General features: G+C 40.9%; 1 protein-coding gene across 3 annotated transcripts in view; it reads left to right on the forward strand.

Annotated features, from left to right (window-relative positions):
• Positions 1-2,303, forward strand: part of LOC145528464 (ADAMTS-like protein 3) — a 39,116-nt gene extending 36,813 nt beyond the window's left edge. For 2 of the 3 annotated variants that reach the window (XR_014070446.1, XR_014070448.1), the window contains one exon: positions 1,977-2,303. The gene's annotated coding sequence lies outside the window, so the exon portion shown is untranslated. Of the gene's footprint in view, positions 1-178; positions 281-1,976 lie in introns of all 3 variants that reach the window. The other variant, XR_014070449.1, reaches the window with a different exon arrangement.
• Positions 2,304-12,425: the final 10,122 nt, after the last annotated feature.

The following is a 12,425-nucleotide window of genomic DNA, read 5'->3' on the forward strand; positions in this document are numbered from 1 at the left end:
TAACTTAATTCCCCTCTGGATAAATATTTTGCATGTACTTTTAGGTTATATATACACAATAGGCACAGAACTCTTTTATTTTCATATAAATCAACATTCTAGAAAAATTAAAATAGAAACACTAAATACAGTATTGCACATAGCAATCTCTGTTAAATGCCCTATTGTATCATTGAAGAAGTTCATATACACATGGAGGGACTGAAGGAGACAGAAAGATAGCAGAACAGCAACCCAAGAGCCACTACTGTGTCTGTGCACATCAACTATAGACTGAAAGGTAAGGACAGTATTTTACATAAATAGAAACATAGTTACAATTCAGATTTTCTTTTTAAGTTGCTTCCATAATTGGTTTGCAATAGCAACAGATTGTTCCCTTTATTCATAGCCATACCCCAACACATATCATTTTTAAAAATCTATTACTGTTAGACAAAGCCATCACAATGCTTCAAGAGTGACTTTAAAATACTCTTAGAAAGAGTGGAGATGTACTTTTTTCCTCTCAAACTAAAATAAAATCTTTTCCTAGGCTCCTTGAGATCATAAACTCTTGCATACTCACTTCATAGCTTTTGATTAACTGCTGTAACACATAAAGAAAATCCCAATCAAGTCACAATACTCAGGCAGGTGGGTTTAATGAACAAGTCCTAGGTAGATCTCAATCCATCTAAAAGTTACTCTTTTTTTTTTTTCCAACAGTCATGTTTGGCAATTTTATGAGGATCATTTACAAGCACTGTGTCATGTTGTCATGTTTGGCAATTTTATGAGGATCATTTACAAGCACTGTGTCACGTTCTTTGAGAAGGGCAATGGTAAAAGTTACAGAGAGGCACAACTTTGGTTTAATTGACCTTTACTGCAGACTGGCTTTATGTAGGTCCTAAAGGACATGGTTGATAAAGGCCATCATTTAACTTAAAATTATGATTCCTGCCTATATTAAATGATGTATAGAAAGGGTTTTCCTTTTGCTATATTTTTTATATTTTTTATTTTTTTATTTTATTGTCTGATGAGTAAAAAAAAATGATAATCTTCTTTCACAAATATATAGTTACAGAGACAACCCAAGAACTGGGAAAGCCTTATCTATGAAATATATAAATAGTACCTCAATTTTAAAATAGAAAATTTATATGTAGATGTGAAACTGATACAAACAAGTCACTAGAAATAACATGTTAACCATAAATCTAAATGCAGTGACGTGGAGTACTGGTCATCAGGAGAAAGAGTGTTTCGCTATGACAGGGAATATTCTCACAACAGTAAGTTGGAGGTTACTGTTTAGCATATTCAGAATTAATGCAGATACTGCCTCTTACACATGCTGTTTTGGTCTATTGGTAAAATACCATAAACTTTTACAAAAAGAAAAGGTGTCACATTCTCCACTGGCCTACTGCTTTTGCATTTTTATATGAATACAGTGTAGAATTCAACAATCAGTAAATTGTCTGGAAAACATAAAGATTATGCAAGAGGCCAAGAAGAAATGTGATTAAAATGATGAGTTTCCTTCCTGCCCTCAGGCCGGCTGAATTCTGTGGAAGCGGTTGCAATGACTCATTTTTGTTCTGCTTTTCATTGGTCAGGTTTTCATGCTTATTTTTGCTTTCTGAAATAAATGCACCAGGTAACAGAAATGGTTAGAAGGCATAACTTTAAAGAATGTATGGAGTTTAGAATAGCATTTTCATTTGGATCAAATTCTTTGAGAAAGGGTTAAAGATCCACAAGCTCATAAATGAAAAAAGATATAAGTAAAATCTATTTATTTCTTAGAACTTTCACTAATGTTTTTGAGGGAAAAAAGGTTTAAAAATTTAGCTTCTAATCGATGTGAAAGAGTATCAGCTCACCTTTCTCATTTTCAGTCTTATGTACAAACACATAAATATGAAAATTGAACCGAGGCTTCATCTCATTGTTAATGTAATTTAATTCTCTTCTTTAATTCTCAGATGGTAAAGAATCTGCCCACAACACGGGAGACCTGGGTTTGATCCCTGGGTCAGGAAGATCCCCTGGAGAATGGAATGGTGACCCATTCCAGTATTCTTGCCTGGGGAATTCCATGGACAGAGGAGCTTGGCAGGCTATAGTCCATGGGGTCGCAAAGAGTCGGACACAACTGAGCGACTAACACATTTTCATCTCATTGTTAATATGATTTAATTCTCTTCTATCTTTATAACAGCATAATTGTGGTTAGTAAATAACTATTCCTTCTCATTCTACACATGTACTTGAAGATTTACTTTCATTAAAAAGACAGAACATAAACCAAACCATAATGTAATACTTGTTGTTCAATAAGATTTTGATACAGAGAAACGGAAGGGAAAATATCTTTTAAATGCAGATATAATTTCTAACTTTTTCTAAATAAACCTGTTTAATTGTGGCCCAATTTGGGTTATTTGAATATCTTCCATTTACACTATATTAGACTAACTCAATTCAAAATGCTGTTTTAAGGTCTAACACAACTTTTCATTTAAAATAGCATTTACTTACTCTGAAGTGCCAAGTGATAATCTCTCAAACATTCAACAAAACATAAGACAGTATCACATGGACTCATTGTGTCCACCAAACCCTTCCCTTCCTGGTGCACAACCTGGTGTTTTATTTTGAAGGGAGAAACGAGCAAAGAGGGAACAGCTTGGCTTGTTACACTCGGCTGTGGGCTGACAGCTGTTGGGAGCCCACTGTGTAGCCTGAGCCCTGGTCTGAGCAAAGAACAATGCTGCACCTGGCACTCCCTGTGTTAGGCCCCAAGGGTGCTCATGGGATTACAACAGCTGTGCTGTGACCCATGTTTGATGAGGAGGGTGAAAGATGGCCCCCGACTCCACCAGCAGCCCCCCACATATATGCGCCCCCTCAGTGGATCCATCTTGATGGTTAGGCTTTGAATGCTGAACACTGAGATTCTTTTAGCCTCTGGTACCTGATTACAGGCAGAAGGAAAAGGAGATTCTCTAAGTCGGAAGCTCACTATTTGTTCAAACTTAAGAGGAAGATGATTAAAATATTATTAGGTGAATTTGTATATTCTGAGAAAAGAGTGTTTAAAAGCCAGAGAAAAACCACAAATCAAAAAAAAAAAAAAGAATAAATACCTACAATTCCAGAGTCATGTCTTGGTTTTATTTTATAGAGTGACTTTCCCTTTTTCTGCCTACACACCTCTTCAGCTTCTTTTACTGTGAGTGGGGAGAAAACACATGATATAAACAAAGACTTACAAAGATCACTACAGTCCATCTATAGTAGGTGAGCAAGTATCATGAAGGATTTGAGTTATTAGAGAAAAATAATACCACATACACAGGAATGTTACCTGATACTTGATTTAAAAACATAATAGAGCTAGAGGTGAATTCATCCAGTGGCTCTTAACTTGGAATCAAAGAAGGTTGAATGGAATAGAACACAAGCACGTTTATATTTTTAGGCATACTAAAGGAGTCTTACACACAGGAAAATAAATAAATATCTGTCATATTCAGGTGAGGGTGCTGAGATTGGCTCCATTACATAAATGGGGATGGCACTACTACACAAATGAGAAGCATTAATGAAATAAGCAGTATCATATAAAAACTCATATGTTTATTTAAAATGATCTCAGATTCAGTTTCCACATTATGTTTCCCCAGGCATGGAAATCTATTCAATGAATACTTGGAACAGGTTTTTTGTTTTTTTTGTTTTTTTAAACTCAGCTTCATCAAGCATGGGAACCAGTCATTTGAAAACAGAAAATAGAGACTGAGCAGTAATGTTTGAACACATCTAGGATTTCCTTTTAAACACATGCTTCAAGGAAAACAGTATTGAATTTACCAGAGGAACAGTTAAAAGAGGACATCATTGGAAGGGAGGTTGCACAGCAAGTATGGCCCTGCTGTCTGATGCTGAGGTAGCATCTGTTCGCTTGGCCCCCTGTGTCCCTCAGGGAGGACAAGGGCTCAAGAATGCAGAACAGTATCACTACTAGGACTGCCAAGAGCTGCTGCAAACTCCAAAAAGTTTCACTTTAAGAGTTCTTTAGAGGGCTTCCCTGGTGATCCAGTGGCTACTCCCAATGCAGGGGCCTGGGTTCAATCTCTGGTCAGTGAACTAGATCCCATATACTGCAAGTAAGAGTTTGCATGCCACAATTAAAGGTCCCATGTGTGGCAACTAAGACCTAGTGCAGCTAAAAAAAAAAGGCACTAAAAGTTCTTTATAAAATGCTATAAAATGTTACGAATGCTTGCTTCTACTAGGCAAATAGTAAGAAATATGTGTGTTAGTTGTTCAGTTGTGTCCGACTCTTTGTGACTCCATGAACTATAGCTTTCCAAGTTCCTCTGCCCATGGAATTCTCTAGGCAAGAATACTGGAATAGGTTGCCATTCCCTTCTCCAGGGGATCTTCTCAACCCAGGGCTTGAACCCAGATCTCCTGCATTGCAGGCAGATTCTTTACCACCTGAGCCACCAGGGAAGCCCAAGAAATACGTAGACTGGAATTCTATTAATAAAAACAGGCGCCATTAGAAAGAAAATAACCTACTAGGTTAATTTATTTTTATTATTGTGATTCTCCTTGGGAATTAAAAATAGAGTACTTCTGGAGAAACTGACAAAGCTGTGATTTATCTTAATAAAGGACTTCTTATGGAGATCTTGAAGCCTGTTTCCTGAAAGAAATGAGTTATAAACATATTTCTTGAGCCTGATGGAAAAGTTTCTAATGATAGAATTATCTCCTATGCAGCTGAATGAATCCCTGTTTTTAAACAACAGAATGAAACAAATTGTTGAGTGCAGCAGCTATGAGGTTACTGTTACAGCTCACAGTAAGGCACGATGGATCAAAGTAACTTTTTTTTTTTTTTAGCAGTTAGTGAAAATCCAGTAGATCCTCTCTTAAATTTACTTGGAACTCTTTAAGGCATTTTGTAGTATTTTAAAAAAAATCTACTTCACAAGTATTTAGACCACCAAAGCATCTTAATTTTCTTACTATCTTATTTTCTAAGTGTCACAGAAAGCTCAGTCTAATACAAACATTTTAAGTTTTACACAGAAAACAAGTGTGGCCGTTCTTACAGCAGGAGAACTAAAGAGTGTGGTCAGGATGCCTGAGTTGGTGCAGGGCTGAGGGCCCTGAAACCCAGACAAGAGTCACAGGTGTGCGCAGATGCCAAGGATGTTGCCCCAGCTCAGGGTTCAGGGCAGTTGTGCCCCGAGGGGTTTCAAAGAGAAATCTTAGTTTTCCATACTTTCCTTAGAAGGGAAAATGGGGCTGAGAGCGAGGACTTTGTACGGAATAACCTGGGAGCGCTGCGGGGGACCCTGTTGCCCAAGGACTCCCCACAGAGGTCAGAGCTTCCTCCACCCTACTGGTTCAGGCTCTGGATATGAACATGACCGATGGGGCAAGTGGTTCCTGTGTCCCCAGACTCTTGGCTGCACACACAGCTGAGCTAGGAGCTGGGCACTGGGCACCAGATGGCCGAGAGGATTCTCAAAGTCAGATGCAGAGGAACTTTGGAAAAGCAGCTCCCGGGCCAAGTGGCTCTGTTCCAGGCCAGTCCCCTGGGATGTGCTTGCTTGGAAGCAGGAGATGTGGGCACTTGTGGGCAGCTCTACAAGCAGGCCCATCTATCCTAAAGCCTCCTAGCACATGCTTCTCCCAAATGCCAGTTCTCTTTCAACAAAACTCTGACAAGACTTTCCCCCACACTTTAGGCAGGAAAAAAGAATGTGTCCCTGGAGGTGAGCTGGCAGAAGTAAGAGGGAAAATACTGAGGGAAGCGGGGATGGAGAGGCCCCAGTCCCCTCCTGCTCAGGCCTTCCTCTGGGCACTGGGGGTAGTCCACGAGCTCCAAGTGCGAACCTGCTGATAACCCCCTTCCCTTCTGCCTCACCCCTCAGTCAATGACTCCTAAACTTTCTTAAACTGAGTAGGAAAGAGAAGTTCATTACATAACTAGATACTATGTGAAAAGGCACAGTGGTGATAACATTTCAAATAACAAACAAAAATGACCTACACGTCCAATTTGGAAAGGAGAAGGGGATAGGACCTCTTTCGCAAAGGGCTTCCCTGATAGCTCAGTTGGTAAAGAATCCGCCTGCAATGCAGGAGACCCTGGGTTGATTCCTGGGTCGAGAAGATCCCATGGAGAAGGGATAGGCTACCCACTCCAGTATTCTCGGGTTTCCCTTGTGGCTCAGCCGGTAAAGAATCCGCCCGAGACCTGGGTTTGATCCCTGGGTTGGGAAGATCCCCTGGAGAAGAGAAAGGCTACCCCCTCCAGTATTCTGGCCTGGAGAATTCCATGGACTAGTCCATGGGGTCGCAAGGAGTCGGACACGACTGAGCGACTTTCATTTCACTTCCCCAAGAGAGAAAGCAGCCTGGTGAGCAAGGAATAAGCCAGGGCTTGGCACTTGAGTTTAACTTCCAGTGAGGATGGGGGGTCTGTGGATGGTGTGCAGAGATATAACTCTTGCAAGATTCATGAAGATGATTTCTTTCTAATGTGGCTATGCCCTTGATTAAGGGCATTCCTTAATCAAAACTTTACCTTGTTAGTCAGTCTCCCACCAGAAATAAAAGCCATAGATACGCTGCTGTTGTCATTCAGTTGAAAGGGAAGGGAGCCTCTAACATCGAGCAGTAATAATCCAGTCTAAGTGAGTGTCCCAGGAGCCGGGTTCGAGCATCAGGTCGGGAGAAGAGAAGAGTCTTCCAACCACGGGCTGAGAGCAGTGTGCTCCTCCCCCACCAGCTTAGCAGAGTCACCTAGATTATTCGGTCTAAAAAATAATGCTACCTTTCCTTCTTTATAGTCTCTCTACTTTTTGTGATGCTGTTTTTCCAAAACCACTGGAAGTGATGAGAGAAGAATTTTCATTATCACATGGTTTGTTTTTGTTCATATTTTCTTTGTTTAGGTTGCTGACTAGAAGCTGCAGTTCTTAGAATTAGCCTGCCAAAGATGTCATCTGAAAAAATTTTACTTCCTTTTATAGTTCTCTATTGGCAGCCTATTAAGTTCAGTGAAAATATTTTAATCCAAAAGAGGGGGGAGGGGCTCTGGACGGAGGCTGGGTGGGAGCGGGGGTGCGGCTCCATGAGATAAGCAGGTATAGACGCCTAGCGGACTGAGTTCCGGTTCAGCCGGCCCTTCTTTATAACGGCGATGATCACACACCCACAAAAATCCTGAAAATACAGTAGAAACAATCAACCACAACATTTCTTATCACTACAGGTGAAAAGAACTTAAGTGTTGTCAGGGATATATTTCTGAATTTGAGTTGGATTTCCGAACTTTAACGCTGACAGTCTGACTCAGCGAGAGAAGCAACCACATCTGTGCCTCCAGAGGTGACGACGCAGTTAGAACAGCTCACAGCGACTTCGATCGACTCTTCTGACCAGACTTCATAGGAGCCTCAGAACTCTGAGGTACGAGCCTGTGGGACCCGCCTCGGGATGCTGGGCTGGCGGAAGGCAGCTCTGTGCAGCCCACACCATACGCGCCACTTAGCACGCAGACGCGCGAGGGGAGTCTGCCACTTAGTTAACAAGACTGCTCAACTTTGGGGACTATTCATAGTCCAGAGTCCAAGATTCCATGACAATTAGATATATATGTTTTGTGCTTATGCTCTAAAATATTTTTAGATGTGCTTATGCAAATATATTCCTCTCATGAGTATAAGGCCAATAAGCAGAGATGATGTACATCAGAGTTTCCTGAAACTGTTATTGTGGAGAAGAGGTGGGTCCAAAGAGATGGATCATTTCTTCATAAGAAAACACATTCAAGTTATCAAGTTAGTCCCCTAGATTCAGGATCTCTTTGATAACTGTCTAACGTTCTATAAATGTAGGACATTATAATTCATGGATGAGCTACTGCAGGAAGAAACAGCTGTTTCTTAGGTTTGGAAAGGCTGCAGGTAAGGAAAGATGGGTCCAGGGGACAAGGCTTTACGCTTACTTCAAGGCAAAGGAAACAAAATATCACACACATGCACATTTCAGAATAACCTCCTGAGGTACATATTGTTGTTACCCAACTTTTACCATGAAGAAACTGAAACTAAAAACGGTCAAATTACTCACTCGTGGTCAGAGTGAGTGGCAGATCCAGCCAGACACAGACAACACCTCCCCAGTCCAAGCTGTAAGCCTGGCTCTGTGTGGCCTCCTCACAAGGCAAATGCACAGGACAATGAAAATCATGGCCACCAAAGTCTTCCTCTAGTTATTAACATGAACATAGTTATTTACACTTATGCATTTATATTTATCATATATTTACATTCATTATAGTAATTTATACCTATTATATTTGTTTTTGTTTCTGTTTATTTAGAAGTATTTGATTCTGAAAGGCTGAATCTCCTAGAACTCTGAATATATAAAATGTGGCAGGTTAAAATAGTTTTTGATAAAAGAAAGTACCTGGAAAAATGGGTGCATGTGTTTTACCAGATCCTGGAGACTCCAGGTTTAATCTCTGGGTCTCCCACATTGCAGGCAGATTCTTTACTGTCTGAGCCACTAGGGAAGCCCAATCCTGGAGAGGAGTAGTCTAACTGGACAAATTCTGAACCTTATTCAAGGAAATGTATTAATGGAAACACAATGGGCTACAGTGTTCATTTTTGAAAAAGGAAAGCATATAAGATCATCCAGAGAAAACAAAACTACAACCACATTTTCTTGATTCTAATATGTGGGAAGAATTCTTGATGTGGCTGTCTACATAAGGGATGTGAACTGTAGTTAGTAAAAATGCAAAAATACAGAAGACAGAAACTTTTCCATTAGGCTTTTTGTTTGTTTACACAAATCCTCACTATAAACAGACTAAATTTTAAGCTTTAACTCGGTGAAGGCATTTGTGAGGAGAGGCAAGTCAGCACACACTTGGAGTGTGTAGTGCCCTTGCTTTTTGGTGATATAACCTGACAGAGGGATACAACTCTGAGAAACCTACAAGAACAGTGAGTACATTTCCCCTGTTATCCCAGATAATAGTGGTCTTACCCAAATGGCAGCCAGTAGGTGCTCATAGTCTCTTACAAGTGTTGAAAATTGCCAGGAGCCAGCACACGAGATCCCACCCATGACAAGGTCCTGAGGAGAAGACCTGATGAGCAAGGCAACTCAGGCCTCAGGGATTTCGATAAGCTGCCTTGGCGCTCACCTTAAAGATGATATCATTCTGATGCTTGCTATAATAGACTGCTCCCTAATTTCTGTGACTTAGGCAGAAGGCCTTCCCTGATCCTTTCCTAACCAGGTCAATTTAAAACTCTAATCAACATATCCCCCAAACGGTGGCACTCTATAAGATTATTCATAAAAAAGAGTATTTTAATCTAAGCTCCTTTTACTAGCATCTTAGTTTGCTTGACAAATGTGCCTGTACCTTTAGAACTAGTATACATGACTGCTCCTCAACAATAAACAGCACTGAGAGCCTGAAAGCATAAAAGGCCCCAATGGGCGCAGAGCCCTCTGAAGGGGAAAAAGCCTATTGGAAAAACATAAGAAATATTACTTTATAAAACTGTTATTCGGTCTATATTTACTTGCTATGTTTTTGCTTTTAATGCCCTGAGCCTATATAATAAAGGTATAGTAGTTAGAGACTTATAAAAATAAAGGTTTAGCCTTAATATAAAAATAATAAGACAGTTGTTAATCTAGCTGGTGATTTTTGTGAAAGAACTGACCTTGGTGCTACATTGTTTCAGCCTGCCGTACCATGACTTTATGGGACCACATTCTTTTCCCTTAAGCTCAAGGCAAAAGATAGATTATAAAAAACAGGTTTTACTTTGAAACTTTGAGTTGATGAATCCTTTCTTTGTCATAATCCACTGTGCCTGTATTCTTTAAAAAAATGTAGCTCTAGTACATTCTGTGCCTGATACAAAAATACTTTTAGAAAAAGTGTTCTGGCTGATCAACCCTTATCAATAAAGAGTCATAAGATGTTAACAGGCCTCCAGGCCAGAAGATGATGTAAACAACATGAGACTTTTGTAAATAAGATATACAAAAAAGTATCCTGGTTTTGATAAAGGCCAAAAACTGCTGACCCGTTAAGCTAATTTGGCATGACTCTACGTTTTACATTTTCCTCTATGTACAACTTAAGATATAAAAAGCTCCCTTTAAAAAATAAAGCTCAGACGCTGCCTCACACTTGCCTAGTCTCGCTGTCTTTTCTCTCCGCCGACGCCGTCCATCCTGAGGGAAACCCTGGACCAGCTGGAGCAGGACTCCGGCAGAAAATGCTGACATTCTGTGCTGCTGAACATGGGAGATGCATCTATTTTAGAGACTATATGATTAAACTGTAAGGTTCACACTCCACTGTGTAAATAAGACCCTGAGTTATATTCTGTTAAACCACAGCATCTTCTCCTATTCTTCCGTAAGAAATTTACTATGGTAGCTGAAAGTTGAGAAATCCGCAAGATGCCCTTTAGAACTTTTAAAAATGCTTGGATGATACATTTTAAACATTCACTGAAAATAGGAATATTTGTATTCATAAACATGTTGGGACTTTAAAACCCTGATAACATAGTTTTCATGGTAAATTTAAAATCTCTCGGGACTTCCCTGGTGATCCACTGGTTAAGAATCTGCCTGTCAACACAGTGGACATGGGTTGGATCCTTGGTTTGGGAAGACACCACATGCCAATGAGCAACTAAGCCCTTGCACCACAACTACTGAGCCCACAGGTTCTAGAGCCTGCGAGCTACAACTACCAAAGCCTGCACACCCTGAAGCCTGTGCTCTGCAACGAGAAGCCACTGCAATGAGAAGCCCGTGTACCACAAGGAAGAGTCGCCCCCACTCACTACAACTCGAGAAAGACTGAGCACAGTAACCAAGACCCAGGGCAGCCAAAAAACAAAAAAACCTCTCATTAAAAAAAAAAAAAAGAGCTTGCTTTTTCTTATGGCTTTTGTAGTGTCATTGGTTCAGTCACTCAGTCATGCCCGACTCTTTGTGACCTCATGGACTACAGCATGCCAGGCTTCCCTGTTCTTTACCATCTCCAGGAGTTTGCTCAAATACTTGTCCATTGAGTCAGGGATGCCATCCAGCTATCTCATCCTCTGTCATCTCCTTCTCCTCCTGCCTTCAATCTTCCCCAGCATCAGGGTCTCTTCCAATGAGTTGGCTCGTCGCATCAGGTGGCCAAAGTATTGGAGCTTCATCTTCAACATCAGTCCTTCCAATGAATATTCAGAGTTGATTTCCTTTAGGATTGACTGGTTTGATCTCCTTGTGTCCAAAGGACTCTCAAGAGTCTTCTCTAGCACCACAGATAGAAAGCATTAATTCTTCCATGCTCAGCCTTCTTTATGGTCCAACTCTCACATCCATACATGACTACTGAAAAAACCATAGCTTTGATTATACAGACTTTTGTCAGCAAAGTGATGTCTCTGCTTTTTAATACACTGCCTAGGTTTGTCATAGCTTTTCTTCCTATGAGCAAGTGTCTTTTAATTTCATGGCTGCAGTCACCATCTGCATTGATTTTGGAGCCTAAGAAAATTGGAATTCTCCAGGCAAGAATACTGGAGTGAGTAGCCACTCCCTTCTCCAGGGGATCTTCCCGACCCAGGGATGGAACCCAGGTCTCCTGCATCGCATGCAGATTCTTTACTGTCTGAGCCACCAGGGAAGCCCCCAAGGACTATTAGACATAGGAATGAGTTTATAGAGAGTTTATCACGTTTCCTCCTGTGACACTCAAAAGAGAGTACAACAGAGCTATTTATACCACAATGGTTTGGAATTATTTGAGACAAAGATGCGGGCGATACAAGGCAGGAGTGCATCTAGGAAACATGCATGTTAAGGAAGAACAAAACCACAATTTTTCCTCTACTGGATTATTCCTTTCAGGCTAAAATTATGCTGTTGATTCCTCCATAAAAAAAAAATCCTTCGCTCCTTCCCCCTCCAGCAAGACCTTCTTTCTCTGCTAACCTCCAAGTGTGCTGGCTCCTCCAGAAAGCTACCCATCATCCTCTTCTCCTGCACCCATCTAACCAGGCATCTGTCACTGACTACCTAATGGTGCCTGCCCTTGTGAACACAGTGATTCCTCCTGCTCCTGTGATCTGACCCAGCACCCCTCCATCCAGTCATCTTCCACCTCTTTCCTCCTGCCTACTCTGTTCAGGATGCTCACTGCATCTGCCTCCCTCAGGCTTTGCACTTGCCACTCTCCCTGGCTGGAATGTTCTACCTCCATAGCCCTTGGTTTATTCCTTCACTTCCTTCAAGTCCCTGCTTACCCATCACTTCTCACAGAATACTGCCTGACAGGCCCACATATACTACCATAC

This window comes from Giraffa tippelskirchi, chromosome 12, assembly GCF_054371585.1.
Source record: "Giraffa tippelskirchi isolate mGirTip1 chromosome 12, T2T-mGirTip1v1.2.pri, whole genome shotgun sequence".
Classification (NCBI taxonomy): domain Eukaryota; kingdom Metazoa; phylum Chordata; class Mammalia; order Artiodactyla; family Giraffidae; genus Giraffa; species Giraffa tippelskirchi.